The sequence below is a fragment of the Hirundo rustica genome, chromosome 8 (genome assembly GCF_015227805.2).
Source record: "Hirundo rustica isolate bHirRus1 chromosome 8, bHirRus1.pri.v3, whole genome shotgun sequence".
NCBI lineage: Eukaryota > Metazoa > Chordata > Aves > Passeriformes > Hirundinidae > Hirundo > Hirundo rustica.
In genome coordinates, this window is record NC_053457.1 from 19,443,773 (window position 1) to 19,456,392 (window position 12,620).

The 12,620-nt window shown below is 42.7% G+C and overlaps 1 protein-coding gene across 3 annotated transcripts in view; it reads left to right on the forward strand.

Moving 5' to 3' along the window:
- Positions 1-7,466: 7,466 nt before the first annotated feature.
- Positions 7,467-12,620, forward strand: part of PCGF5 (polycomb group ring finger 5) — a 100,437-nt gene continuing 95,283 nt past the window's right edge. For all 3 annotated transcript variants that reach the window (XR_005701991.2, XM_040071703.2, XM_040071705.2), the window contains exon 1: positions 7,467-7,621. The gene's annotated coding sequence lies outside the window, so the exon portion shown is untranslated. The remainder of the gene's footprint in view (positions 7,622-12,620) is intronic.

Below are 12,620 nucleotides of genomic sequence, written 5' to 3' on the forward strand. Positions count from 1 at the left end.
GATCAAAAGCCAGTCAATCAACAAATCAGGAGCAAGAGAAAAACTGTATTCCAAACAGAGCCAAAATAATGCACTGTCATGTGTTTTGAACATCTACCCAGGACTAAAATCACTACAGCTGTATTCTACGTCCAACAATGGTTATTTAATTTTTGAGGGCTACTGCCATGTGCAGCCTCTATCCCAGAGGCACAAACACAGGGACTCCATGCACAGATTCTGTAACGCCACTTCTAGGAAATCTTGAAGAACTGAATCCCAACATCCACTACACATCCATGCTTCCCTCAGCTTCATGGCTGAGGTTTCATGGAAACCTGTACAGCTCAGTGCTGATGAGGCTGGGAATTGTGCTCTTCTCACTAAGGATTTTTAAGGCAGGAGGAGCACCACATTCTATATCAACTATGGATTATTGATGAGAGGACAAAAGCATCTTCTCCTCAGCAATAAGTGCTCAGTGGAAGGAGCTCTCAAGGCTCATTCTCAGCATCATTCACAGTAACACAGTGCTGTGAAGCAGACCTCCAGCCTGTTGAACCAAACAAATTAATCCCAAGTAAAACATTAGATCCCTCAGTGCCAGATGATTGAGAAAGTCAAGTCTACTACTAAAAGCACTTTGCAAGTGCAGAGGACTTTCAACTTATGAATTTGTACAACCAGAAACTAGTCTGGGAAAATGGTAAATTTTAACCTTCAGATGAAAAACATAAGGCAATGGTGCCTAATTTGAATTTTACTGTCTGAGTTGTCTTTTACAATTTTTTGGAAATGAGGAATAGTCATGTGGAGGTGATCTTTTCAAGGACAACATTTCTAGACAGCTGCAGCATTAAAATGCTCAGTTTTGAATTGCCTTGAATCAAGCAGCTGCAAATAGTTCTGTGGTCCCAGTCACTGAAGAATGCATGTTGGGGCTCCTGCTTCTCTGCTGCTGGAGGGAAACAATTATAATGCATCTTCCCATGCTAGCTGCAAGCTAACAAAAAAAGAAAAAGAGGGCAAATTTTACACTTAGAATAACATTATGAAAGCATATTCACATTTGTAATAACTTATGACTTTACTGCTTAATTTTCTATTGACTTTTCAAAGAACTACTTTTTTTTACTAAGCTGCGTAAGCAATAGTGCCCATGCCCATTATGTTCTTGGGCAAGAAATTATTCTAGATAATAGGTGAAAGCAAATCCAATTTTGTTTTCTCTTTATTGTAAGTTAGCTATCAACCCAAGAAAAGCAGCAGCCTTGCTGTCTGGGTTCTTTCTTTATGTTTTTTGCTGCAGTATATCACCTAGTTTTTCTAAAATTTATACCACCTGCACCCAAAGCCCCCACCAGAACTTTTGATACATGCATGAAAGCAATGTTTGCATGTTTATTTGGTGGCTGGTCGTAACAGAATGAAGACATTGAAAAAGCTGTCTTTTTCCCTGGGTGCCACAAGTCATTTATAAATAAAAAGCAGGGGCGGGGGGGGGGGGGGGGTGAAGTAACACCTCGAATATAGGGTTAAAATGTAATTTTATTTGCTTTTAATTACAGCTGTACATTTGAGAAGGACACTTTTTAATCTCTTATCAAAGCATTCTATTTTTCTTTGATCTAACTATAATTTACTGAGTGCAGTTGCCACCAGCATCTGTAATCCTTCTTAAAATCCCTCTATTCATTCCACTTTCTTCCAGGCTGGCCTTTTTCTGTCCATCATGGTGAACGTATTCTCCCTTTTGTTTATATGTGCATCTGCCACATATCAGGGTTAGAGGCACCCACATACAAATGAATATTCCTTTGAAGTGTGTGTTTTCTTTGTATTTTGTTTCACATGATCATTAATTAATATGATTATTTGCCCCTTGGGGAGATCTCTGTTATCTATATTAATGGAGTCTTTAGAACTGGGGGGGGGGGGCGGCGGTGGAACCGCAAACATTTTCTTATTTGTTACTGTCTAGGAATAATGGCAGGGACATGTAGCAGCTTTCCTAGATATGGCAACACTATCACCAAGTTTCATTGGCATCCTTATGACATTTTTATGTAAAGAAAAATTAAAATGGAAAGTTTTGGAAGTGTAAAATGCTGCCTCTGTCACCTGTAAATGCCAGGGTAAGTGGCTTTAGTAGTTTGAAGCAATCCCGTAGCTGTTTTGTACACTCAGCAAAGTCCTGCTTTTCCTCACACACACAAGGCATCTTGCATTTGATGGACTGTCCCAAAACCACTGACTTGGCACAGAAGTCCTCCAGTGAAGTGTACACTTCTCAAAATGGTATCTAATACACTCTGAGACTACAGTACCCATTTCTTACTGAAAATAAAACCAAGCAAAGTGAGCTGTAGCCATTTAAGTAATCAAGAGGGGATTAGATACCAACTCAGAAACAGAATCATGAAACTTGCAGGCTCTTGGTCTGAGTGTATCTCCATTTTTATTGCAAAGTTACAGATGGGTGGAGTCAGTACACATGGTGCCTATAGACTTTTTTTAAACTAGAAGCCTAAAAATGCATAACTGAACAGAGGAATATTTTACATTTTCTTGCTTCCAACATTTCATTCAAGCAAATAATTCAGAGGTTTTGGGATGAAATGGTAATTTTTCCCTGTGCATTTTGGAATATTATACCTATTTCTCTTTCCAGTTAGAATAGGTTTCATAGTTCATAACTTTATGAGTTGAAGTCTATTGCCTAAAATCCATAGTCTCCTGAGATGTCATAAATGAGTTTGAAGCTTCCCCAATAATCAGTTCTTACCTTCAAGCATCTAAAACCCAGCTGGCTGAAGCTAATATATCCAAAACAAATAGGAAGCTTACAGAAGGAGCCCTTGACTTATTCCATTGCAATGTAAGAGCACCATCAGATAAAAACAAAAATTCCAAAATCATAGATTAGTCTGCATTTTGAAAACCCAGTAACCAGGAAATAGGTGCTACCTTCAGCATCTTCACAGAAGGTTGTGCCACAATTGTACTGGGCTTGACCCTAATTGCCTCAGTTCTCTTAAGATGAAAACCAACAATTTCCCCCTCTCTTTGACCAGCACACAGCAAATTTATCTCATTTTTGTCCTGCCGGCTGTGTGCTGTCAGCCAGTGAGATGGTGCTTCAAGAACTGTCACATCCATATAAGAACCATCCCTAGATGCAATAAAATTACCACAAACCACCATGTTGAAGTGCACAATTTGTGCCAAGGCTTTTCACTTCTCTTTCAGTATTTTCCTAAGTAAACTAAACACAAAAACTCAACCACAAGACATCCCAGATGACAAGAACAATTTAGTAATACCAGTCCTGCTCACAGGAGAGAAAACAAAACTTCTCTGAAGTTTCACAAAATGCTTCTTGCTCTAAGCATAGATTCGTTTCCACAGTCATCTCTTCCCATCTTGCAAGGACAGTTGTCTGTGAGATTTCTGCTGGGCTGAACTAGTGCAGAGTTCTCTTTGATCTTAGCAAACTTCCTCCCTCGTTAAGATGACTTGAGCACAAGGGATGAAAGGGAATAGCTCCTAATAGTATCCTTTAAGAAATGACAGGATGTATTTATTAGTCATAACAGTCGTGAGAAAGAGAAGCCAAGTAACTGTCAGAAGCATCAGCGAGAAGTGGACAAACTCAGCTACTGCGGGGAGCTGGACCTGGAGCTGCAAACACACTTCTTGATCAAAGCAAGTGCAACTCCACCTCTGCAGCCTCTGGAGCTGCAGGTTCATGGAGCCCTTAAGTCCAGGGAAATCATGTAGGGTCAGAAGTTTGCAGGGGTTTGGCTGAGGACTAAACCTCAGAAGCTGTTGACTCCCCCTTCTACTGTGTCTGCACATGGAACACAAAACCTTTACACCAGAAATTATTCCCAGTCGCAGCTGCTAGATATTCATAACAAATGCCTAATGACTAAAATTGTGTGCTGTGGACAGTGTCACCTTTCATGTCATATGGGGACAATTGTGTACTCTCCACTGTGGCTGGGATGTGTCATCCTAACATCATCCAGGGCTGCACTCCTAGACCAGGAACTGCTGTCACTGAGCAGTAAGTTCAGACCCCTGCTGATGCTTTGTATCAAGTTACTGTTTTCTAACATTGTAGATATACCAGAACTGAGGAGCTGCCACTGTGTCTCCCTGCGAGAGAGAAAGTGTAACTGTAGTAGCCTTGTCCATGAATTACATTTTAATCAGGTTCGATTCCAGGTTATGGCAGGACAAGGGACATGCGTGTCCTGTTCCTGAGCGCTTGCAAGTTGGTGCTTCCAAAGGCAATGTGCCTTCTGTGCTGATACTGGGTATCACCAGGAGGAAACACAACAAGGAATATTCTGTTGATGAATGGAGGAGGATGAGCTGCTGCCAACCAACATGAAGTTTCTGCTGGATTGCTCTGAAATGCCTTTCTTCAGAATCACAGAGTCTCTGAATATTCTGAGTTGGAAGGGACCCACAAGGGTCACTGAGTCCAACTCTGACATGAATGGCCGATGCAGGGAATGAACCATGACTTCAGCGTTATTAGCACCATGCTCCAACCAGCTGAGCTTCAACTAATCCAGAGCCAGTCTTCTGGGAAGAACGTGCCTTTCTACGGGTTTACACTGTAGAACTAACCTGGAATAAGATTTCCGTGAATCAGTCCATTTTCCAACCCTCAGAATCTAGCAATCTTATGAAAATCTTCTATTTGTTAAGATTCAATGAGGTGCCACAAACAGCCTGAGGAGATGGAGAACACAGGGAAACTACTGTAACATGTAGAGGTGCAGTGCCGGCCAACGACCAGAAGTACAATGCACCTCACACATCAGAGCCGGTGAGGACACACACTGCACCAGCTCTGTGCAGGCTCCAGTGCCCTCAGGGCACTTTGCTCCTGACACAGCTGGTTATATATCCTGTTCAGTCATATCCTGGATATGCTGGACTTGGGGAAAATACCTGGAACAATTCTGTTGTGCGCACAGCAGCTTGTCTGTGCTCAACAGCCAAATAACCAGAGGTTTCCTCTTGAAGTGGTAAGTTGCCTATTGAGTCAGTGGAATTGGTGCATCTGATAATCATATATGATTATCTGGTATTTTCCAGCTCTAAATCTAGATTTGACAGACAGAGATTTGAACTCAGGGCCAAAGGCTCAGACAGAAGACAAGGAAACCACACTTACTTTCTGTGCTTTGTAAAAGAAAAGAACACAGGACCCGGTGGATTTCCTGTGAAAGGACAGGACACATTGCATTAGATGCTGTCATCTTTTAACAGGTTCTGGGATTATTTTTGAAATGACAAAAACAACCACATGAGTTCTTTCTTGTTTAGGGGGCAACTGTTCTCACAAAATAAATCCAGCAACAAAGGGGAGAGGCAGGGAAAGATGGATAGTATCTGGTTTCACTAACAGTCTAGTCAGATGAAAATATCCCCCCTATATCTGACCCTCAGGGTGTGTTGCTGGTCAAGTGAAGCCAAGTTGCATAAGGTTCAGCCAAGGGAGCACCAATTTTGGCCTGATGAGGTGTTGAGGATGAGATTTGTCACACCATATTTATGTGTATAGAATCAATTTGAAGGAGCACTGCAACATTTTCTATCACATAGGTAGATGGCCTCACCCTGAAATACACTCAGCTCTCCTGCCCGGTGCTGAGCGCTGTCTCTAGAGGACACAAAGAGAAAATGAATACTCACACAATCTGACTCCAAGGAGAAGGCTGAAGAAAAAGCTTTATTATTTACTAAGACCTCATTTGCATAGATTCTGAACAATGACCAGGGACTGGAGAACAAGGTTACCACCTCTCCATCCCACTGGCCAGGCTAGAAGTCAATCAGTTCACTCTCACCAGAAAGGAATGTGAAAAACAACGATTGTTTATGGTACCAATGTGAGAACTCAGCTACAGAACTGTAAACATCTCACAAAACTCACAGAATGTAGCAACAAGCCGCTACCCTCCTGCGGGAGTTAATCAGAGCCGGGGGCTTTGGATATCTTAGGGTTTGTCTCATACAGAGTGTGAGTACTGGACCCTGCTGACAAACCCTCCTTCTCCACTGCAGTTTAATTTTAGGATTTGGCACTGGTGTGTATTTTGTGTCTTTCTTTGTCACCACACACATAAATTAGGGTGGAATTCTTACAGAGATGAGGGGTAAAAGTCCTTTTATGAGTAGTTGTGCCGTAGGTAAGAGAACTCTTTCTCATGCAAAGCAGAAAAATAGCATCTGTCCCACAGGAAAACCAAGAGTTAGCAGAACTTTGAGTCAGTAATGCCTCTACCCCTTTCTCTGCTGTACATCCTCCCTCTTGACATGTACTAACCTAATTTTTCACTTTATAATGGAGCAATCCCTGAAAACATTATATTTTTTAATATTTGCAAGAATATTGTCTCTGAGTTTGACTTGGGTTTTGTTGAAGAAAATAATCTTCAAAAACTATTGGATTCAATCTATCACTTCATTGATCTGGATTTCTAAATTCACTTACGTCTGTGACAGAAGAGCATCAAATATTTTAAGGAGCATTTTAGCTCAAATTTGCACTCTTGAGTTGCCAAGAAATAAACCATTTACATGAAAAGATGCAGCTGAGAAGAGGGAAATAACCCTAATAATTAGCAAATTTAGGATCTTGTTAGGAATTTAAAGATATAGGTTTTGGCTTTCATGTACATGAGATGAATCTTTCCCAGTCCCTCTAACGGTGGCATTGTGTCTGCACCTAGGAGTGTCATAAACAGATCATAACAAAAAATCATTCAAAACCACTTTTCTTTTTTTTTTTAATTACAGTCACTATACAATGCACTATGAATGCTATTATACTAAAAATAAGAGGAATGGTGATGATCCATATTAAATGGTCATGTACACTTTGCTGTTTCCTATATCTCTGCTATTCCTTCAGTGTTTCTTTTATACCCTTTCTAACAAGACAGTGAAAGTGAATATCTAATTCATAACCTCTAATCTTGATACAGTATTCTATCATACTGGGCTGTTCCTGAAATAAATCCGTCTAGTTTTTTATGTCATTTGTATTCTCCAGATCCCACCTACGTAATTGGAAGCTTTTGAGGCATAGTATGTGTGTTTATATCACAACACAAAAGAGAGCTATCCACAGGCTGCAGAATTGTGGGGCATTCATTTACATAAGGTAGGAACTTATAAATCACAAGATAGTTCTCTATGATAGTATGATTTAACATAATTTGTTCACATTCATAAAATATCTTCTTAAAGCAATTGGAAACACTTCTATTTGCTTATCATTTTATTTTTAATAAATGAATTTATTAGAATATTAGGAGGCATTTATCAAGTAAGCTGGTTTTTTTACCAGAAAAATGCCCATTACAGCTCACAGGTAGTTAAAACTACAACAATCTTTATAAAGAATCATTAACTGTATTCTTTGTTTTAAATCCCAGCCACCCCTGTGCTCTGCTAACAAGCTGTGCTGAACCAGGTGTTTCTACTAAGGACCAGCTGACCTTCAGGCAGGTACCTCATAAGAGAGGAGAGGGGATCAGCCCATCTCCACTGAGAAGGCAAGCAGGGGTGGAGCAGCTTTAGGTGACAGCAGACTCCTTTGTAGCCCTGAAATGAGGTAAGTGCTTCCTTTATTTTGGGCTACTGTTGAGGGAGTTATGCTTGCTTTGTTTACACTGTTATGCTGCGGTCTGTTTACTGTGTTTAATTGTCATTTATAATGCGCCTCACAGGAGTTGTGCTTTGAGATTATTGCCTTTGTGGTCTGAGATGTTTTGTGGAAGTTTAGACCTCTGTTTGGGTGCTTGAAATCTGTTCTTCAATAACTGAAACTGTTTGCTTGTCTTCCAAGTGTTCCCTAACATTTAAGACAGAAGATAATTCAGAGGAGAGGTTGGGTATAGCACCTGCCTGCAGAGCAGTGAGAAAGGAGATAAGACATAAATAGAAACGTGAAGTTTGTATGATGGACTACTTGTTGCTCCTCTGCAGGAGCAATTTCTTGAGGGGGATGCGGGAAAAAAATCCTATGTTTGCTTTTTTTTTGCTGGGTTTACCTTTGTTTGCTACAGTTCTTCATTTGAAAGGAAAAAAACCTTGAATATTCACATGGCCAATCTAACATTTGCCAAACAACCCCTACCCTTTCCCCTCTTCAAAACCTGCTGTGAATCTGAGTTCATTACACCTCTCATTCCCTCTTTGATCCCAGTTCCTCCCCTCAGGTTGCAGAGGAGATGAACTGAGAAACCACTGAGGTATGGGGGCTGCCCTGAGACCTCCTACTTCTTGCAATATATCTATGAAAATTACTGCCAAGCATTCCAGGGGAGGGGGAAAGAAAAGGGTGTGGGATGCTTGTCTTGAAGTGTTCCCAGCCTCCCATAAGCAGGGAGGTGCTGGTGTCTGGCTGGAGAGGGGCAAGGAGGAGCTCTGCAGCTGCCCCCTGTGCCCTCTGCTCTAAGGGCTGCATCTGCACTCACGGGCAGGGGCTGAGTCCTGGAGGCAGCAGGTTTTCCTCTGTTTCTGTTACTTTGGGAGAGGCCAGCAACTGTTTCTGAAAAGTGCCTGCTGGCATCAAGCTGTATTTTGCCTGGGAGTACTCCAACATCCGCCTTAGTGCTTGTTCATAGGTAGTCAGGAGCTTGAAAACCATGTTTAGTTAAGTGGCCAAACCCAGCATATGTGGAGAAGTTCAATTGTTGTAGCTGTTTTTCCCTTTTGGTCTTGCTGCTTCACCAGTCAGAGAGATCTCCAGCACTCTCTGGCTCTCTGAAGCCACCAGCAGGTCTTTGCCAAAAGCCTGATTTTATCATTGACTTTTCTGAGACCTGCAGATCTCAGGACAGGGGGCTGTGTGCCTTGTAGCTGTGATGGCACATTGTGATTTAGCTTCCTCCTGAAATGTTTAAAAACATCATGAATTGTTTTGTGCTGCCTGTATCCTGTGGCACCCAGAGCAGATGAGCTGGATGACTAAAACACACTCGGTTTCAGGTGACAGCCAGAGCCTTCCTGTGACTGTCCAGCAGAGCTAACTCTCTACAGCTCCTTGTTACAGGCACCCTCTGTGCAGACGCTAATTGTTCCTTTCCTGTCCCCTGGCAGCAGCCAGGCTGCGGAGGAATAATGCACAGCAAATTGTTTGACTCATGCACACCTTTAGCCTCTCTGCTCAGCAATGAGACCTGCATTCGCACATCAGCTTACGGAGGAATGATTTCCATAGCAACAGCCAGGATATGTGGGATAGTATGAATGCTGCCTTGGAGAGCATATAAAGCACCTTCTTAAGAAATAGCTGACTACACGGGCTCTGAAAAAAAAAAAAAACCAAACCACTCACAGTTGGCTATGTGAAGGGAGTGTTGTGTAATTTTTTTTTTGTTTAGTTGGGTTTTATTGTTGCAAAAAAATTATATTCATGGGGGTTTTGTAGATAGCACGTTTTTAAAAGGAATTTTTTAGGTAAAGAGAATGGGGCATTTTTGCTTTATGTAAACTGTTAGTTGATACAGAGAGCACGGAAAGATCTGTGGCGATTCTTCAGCAACAGAGAAAATTTAACACCCTGAGTGAAGACCAAGGGGAGGGGAAGGATGACTGCTCCATTGATTGAGGGGAAGGGAAGCAGGATCAGCTGGTAGTCCCTTTAAGTAACAGGTTTTGTTGTTATTGCTGTGGGGCAGACTTTCTGTTATCAAAAAACAGGGAGGCAATGCTCTAGTACTTGGACACACAGAGAAACGAGATGAGAAATAAACATGCAGGAAAGAAAACCATTTAACCCTTAGTTACATGCACGTGTACTTCTTCCCCTTGGTGCTGTTCTCATGCTTCTTTTTTGTTTTGTGTTTTTGTGGGTGTTTTGTTTGGCTGTTGTTGGGTTTTTTGGGGGGGTGGGGGAGGGAGTTTTGCTCCACAGCTCTATGTACCCACAAAGCAGCCCAGTACCTGGACACCCCCACCAGGCTTCTCTGGGGAATTGTGGCAGACAAGTGCATTGGCTTCTGTAGGGTCAGGTGTGTTGCTGCTTCAGGAGGGTTTGCCCCTTCCTTGGCCCTTTCACATCGGGGGAGATGTGTCCCTGGGCACACAGCTGCAGCAAGCTCTGTGGTGCCAGCCATGGTTACCTGGATACAAACAGCTCTTTCTTTCCAAATGGCATGAGACTGGAAGGAATTGCTTCAGCTCATTATAGGTGGAATGAATAAAAGCAACAAGGCTGATTTCATCACTTCCTAAGTAAGGTGATATGTAATCAACAGTGTGTGCTGCACTGCAGCACAAGTATCTTAAAAATAAACAGTTTTGGAAGGGGAAAACTTCTTCACATTTCAGAAGTTTAACAGATTAAATTGAATGTCGGAAACAGCTAAAACCATTGGAAGTCTTGAATCTTGCACTTTAGCTGGATGCTGCAGACAAACTCCACATGCTATTGAAATCCTACCCCTTCCACGCATTAAGAGATCTGGATGAGTTTGAACAGCCCATCTGTCTAGATCTTTTTTTAACCTTTTGCTAAGTAACTACTATTCCTAAAATATTTACTTGTTGACTTATACAACCAGCCAATATTTTGTCCACCTGGTACGTTTTCAGTGAGAAGGGCAGGCGTGGGGACAGTGACAACTGGCTGTGGTTCTGTAGGGACCCTGTATGTCTGTAAAGCAGCACCCAAAGGATTAGCTGGACCCTCACATTTGTAATTTCTCTTTGGAAATATGTGTGGTCTAGCTCTGGCACTTGTCCTGAGCAGAGATTCTAAATCTGTGTTTTCATATGGGAGCAAAGAGCAGGGCTGTGAGATTTTTCCTGACAGTGGAGCTGGGAATGGCAAGCCCTGCTTGCGGAGGTCAGTAATGGTGGGTTATCCCACACTGTCTGCTGCTGTGGGGTTTAGGTCTCAGGAACAAAGCAAGCTATGTTCTTTTAATGAGTATCGTGTACTTCCAGCTTATGCTTTAATAGGATTAAACAGTCTCGGCATGGCCTTGGCAAGGTTGCACGTACCCCAGGGCAGAGGAGTCTAGACTCACTCCTTTGATGCTGGCATGTGAGGAGTGTGGCTCTGTGGGCATCCTGGCAGGTGTGGTGTGGCTGAATCCAGCCCTAAAAAGCACTGCCTTTGTCTGTCATCAGCTTAATGCCCTGTGTGCATCTATTCCATGGGTTCTAAAAAGGCAAAAAATGAGCTGGAATACTGCATGTGCTGATGTAAAGAGTGTGGTGAGGGATGCACTTCTCTCTAAAGAGAATTGGGCTGGGGCCTTCAGTAGATCAATGCCATCTCCTTCTGCAGGAATCTTTTCCTCCTCCTCATTTTCTGTCTTTGGTCCTCTCCTCTGTATATGACTCGGCCATATAGAGACATTTAATGTCTAACCCAGCGTGACCGTCTGAGAGTGTCCTTGTTTATAGGGTTGCTTATTCCAGGCTGATGTGTTGCAAAGGAGGTTGAGAGTCTGAACCAGAGTGGGAAGACAGCCACAGGTTGCTTACACTTGGTGTAAACAGCAAGTCTCCCTCTGGGAGCAGGGGGTCTCGGGAAGCAAGACTTGAGTGCCTCATCCTCACTCTTCCTTCTCAGCAAATAGAGCACAGCCTATTTTCATATGCTTTCTTCTCCCACCAGCTACATCTCCTCTGCCCACATGCCAGCTCTCCTGGCAAGTCTCAGACATGGGAGTTGTGGATCTGCATTTCAGTGCCTGGCCAGCCAATACTGTGGAGGAAGAGCATGTGCACTTCCAGGGTGGAGATGTCTTGCTGGTGACTCTGAAGGCAGCTCTGTGGAAGTGAGCTCCAACTAAAATCAATGACTGTAGAAGACCGGTGCTGGAAGCTGGTTTTGTTTTATCCCTTGCATTTGTTTTCTTCGTGGCAATGCAATGTGTCTGTGCCAAGGCTACAGAATAAGATACCTGTTTTCTAGGAGTTTGTTGTGAATACATGAGATTACATTGCCACGTATGCTGAATGGAGAACAAAAAGGAAAGAGCAGCTTGTAATAAAATTCCTTTTATTGAAGCAGTAGGGATCCCCATGATCTTCTACCTACCCTTTAAGAAAGTGCCTCAGCTTGCCAGCACTGGTGACAAGGAGTAGATGCCTTAGAGTTATTTTGTTAGAGGAAAAATACATTAAATATAGCCTTGGGTTTATCAGGTATTAGCTTCTTAAATAAGCATGAGGAAGAGGGTCTCCCTTTAATGTTCTAGGGCTTGTGCTAAGCCTTGAAAAGAAATTCTCTGCTGCTAAGTCTGCCCCTCGACCATCCTTCTGGGGAGGGACATATAGGGTGGAGCTGAACAAGCAAACAAGGAAATTCAGAGTCTTGCCAGACTTGGGGGTGAGTCTGTGGCAGAAATGGGAAGATGGGGCTACAGAAAAACTTGCATCCTGCATGGCATTTTTGGTAGCTTCCTTGGCAGGAGCTCAGCTGCACACCTGGGATCCTCATGAGACTTCACCGAAGTATGACCCACATTCTGGACTTGCAGGTGAAGAAACGTTGGAGAAGCTCTTGTGTCCCATGGGGAATGCTGTAGCCAGGAGCAGAGGAAAAGATGGCAGGGGATATGCTTTGCTTTTACTTCTTAAGTAAACTTGCT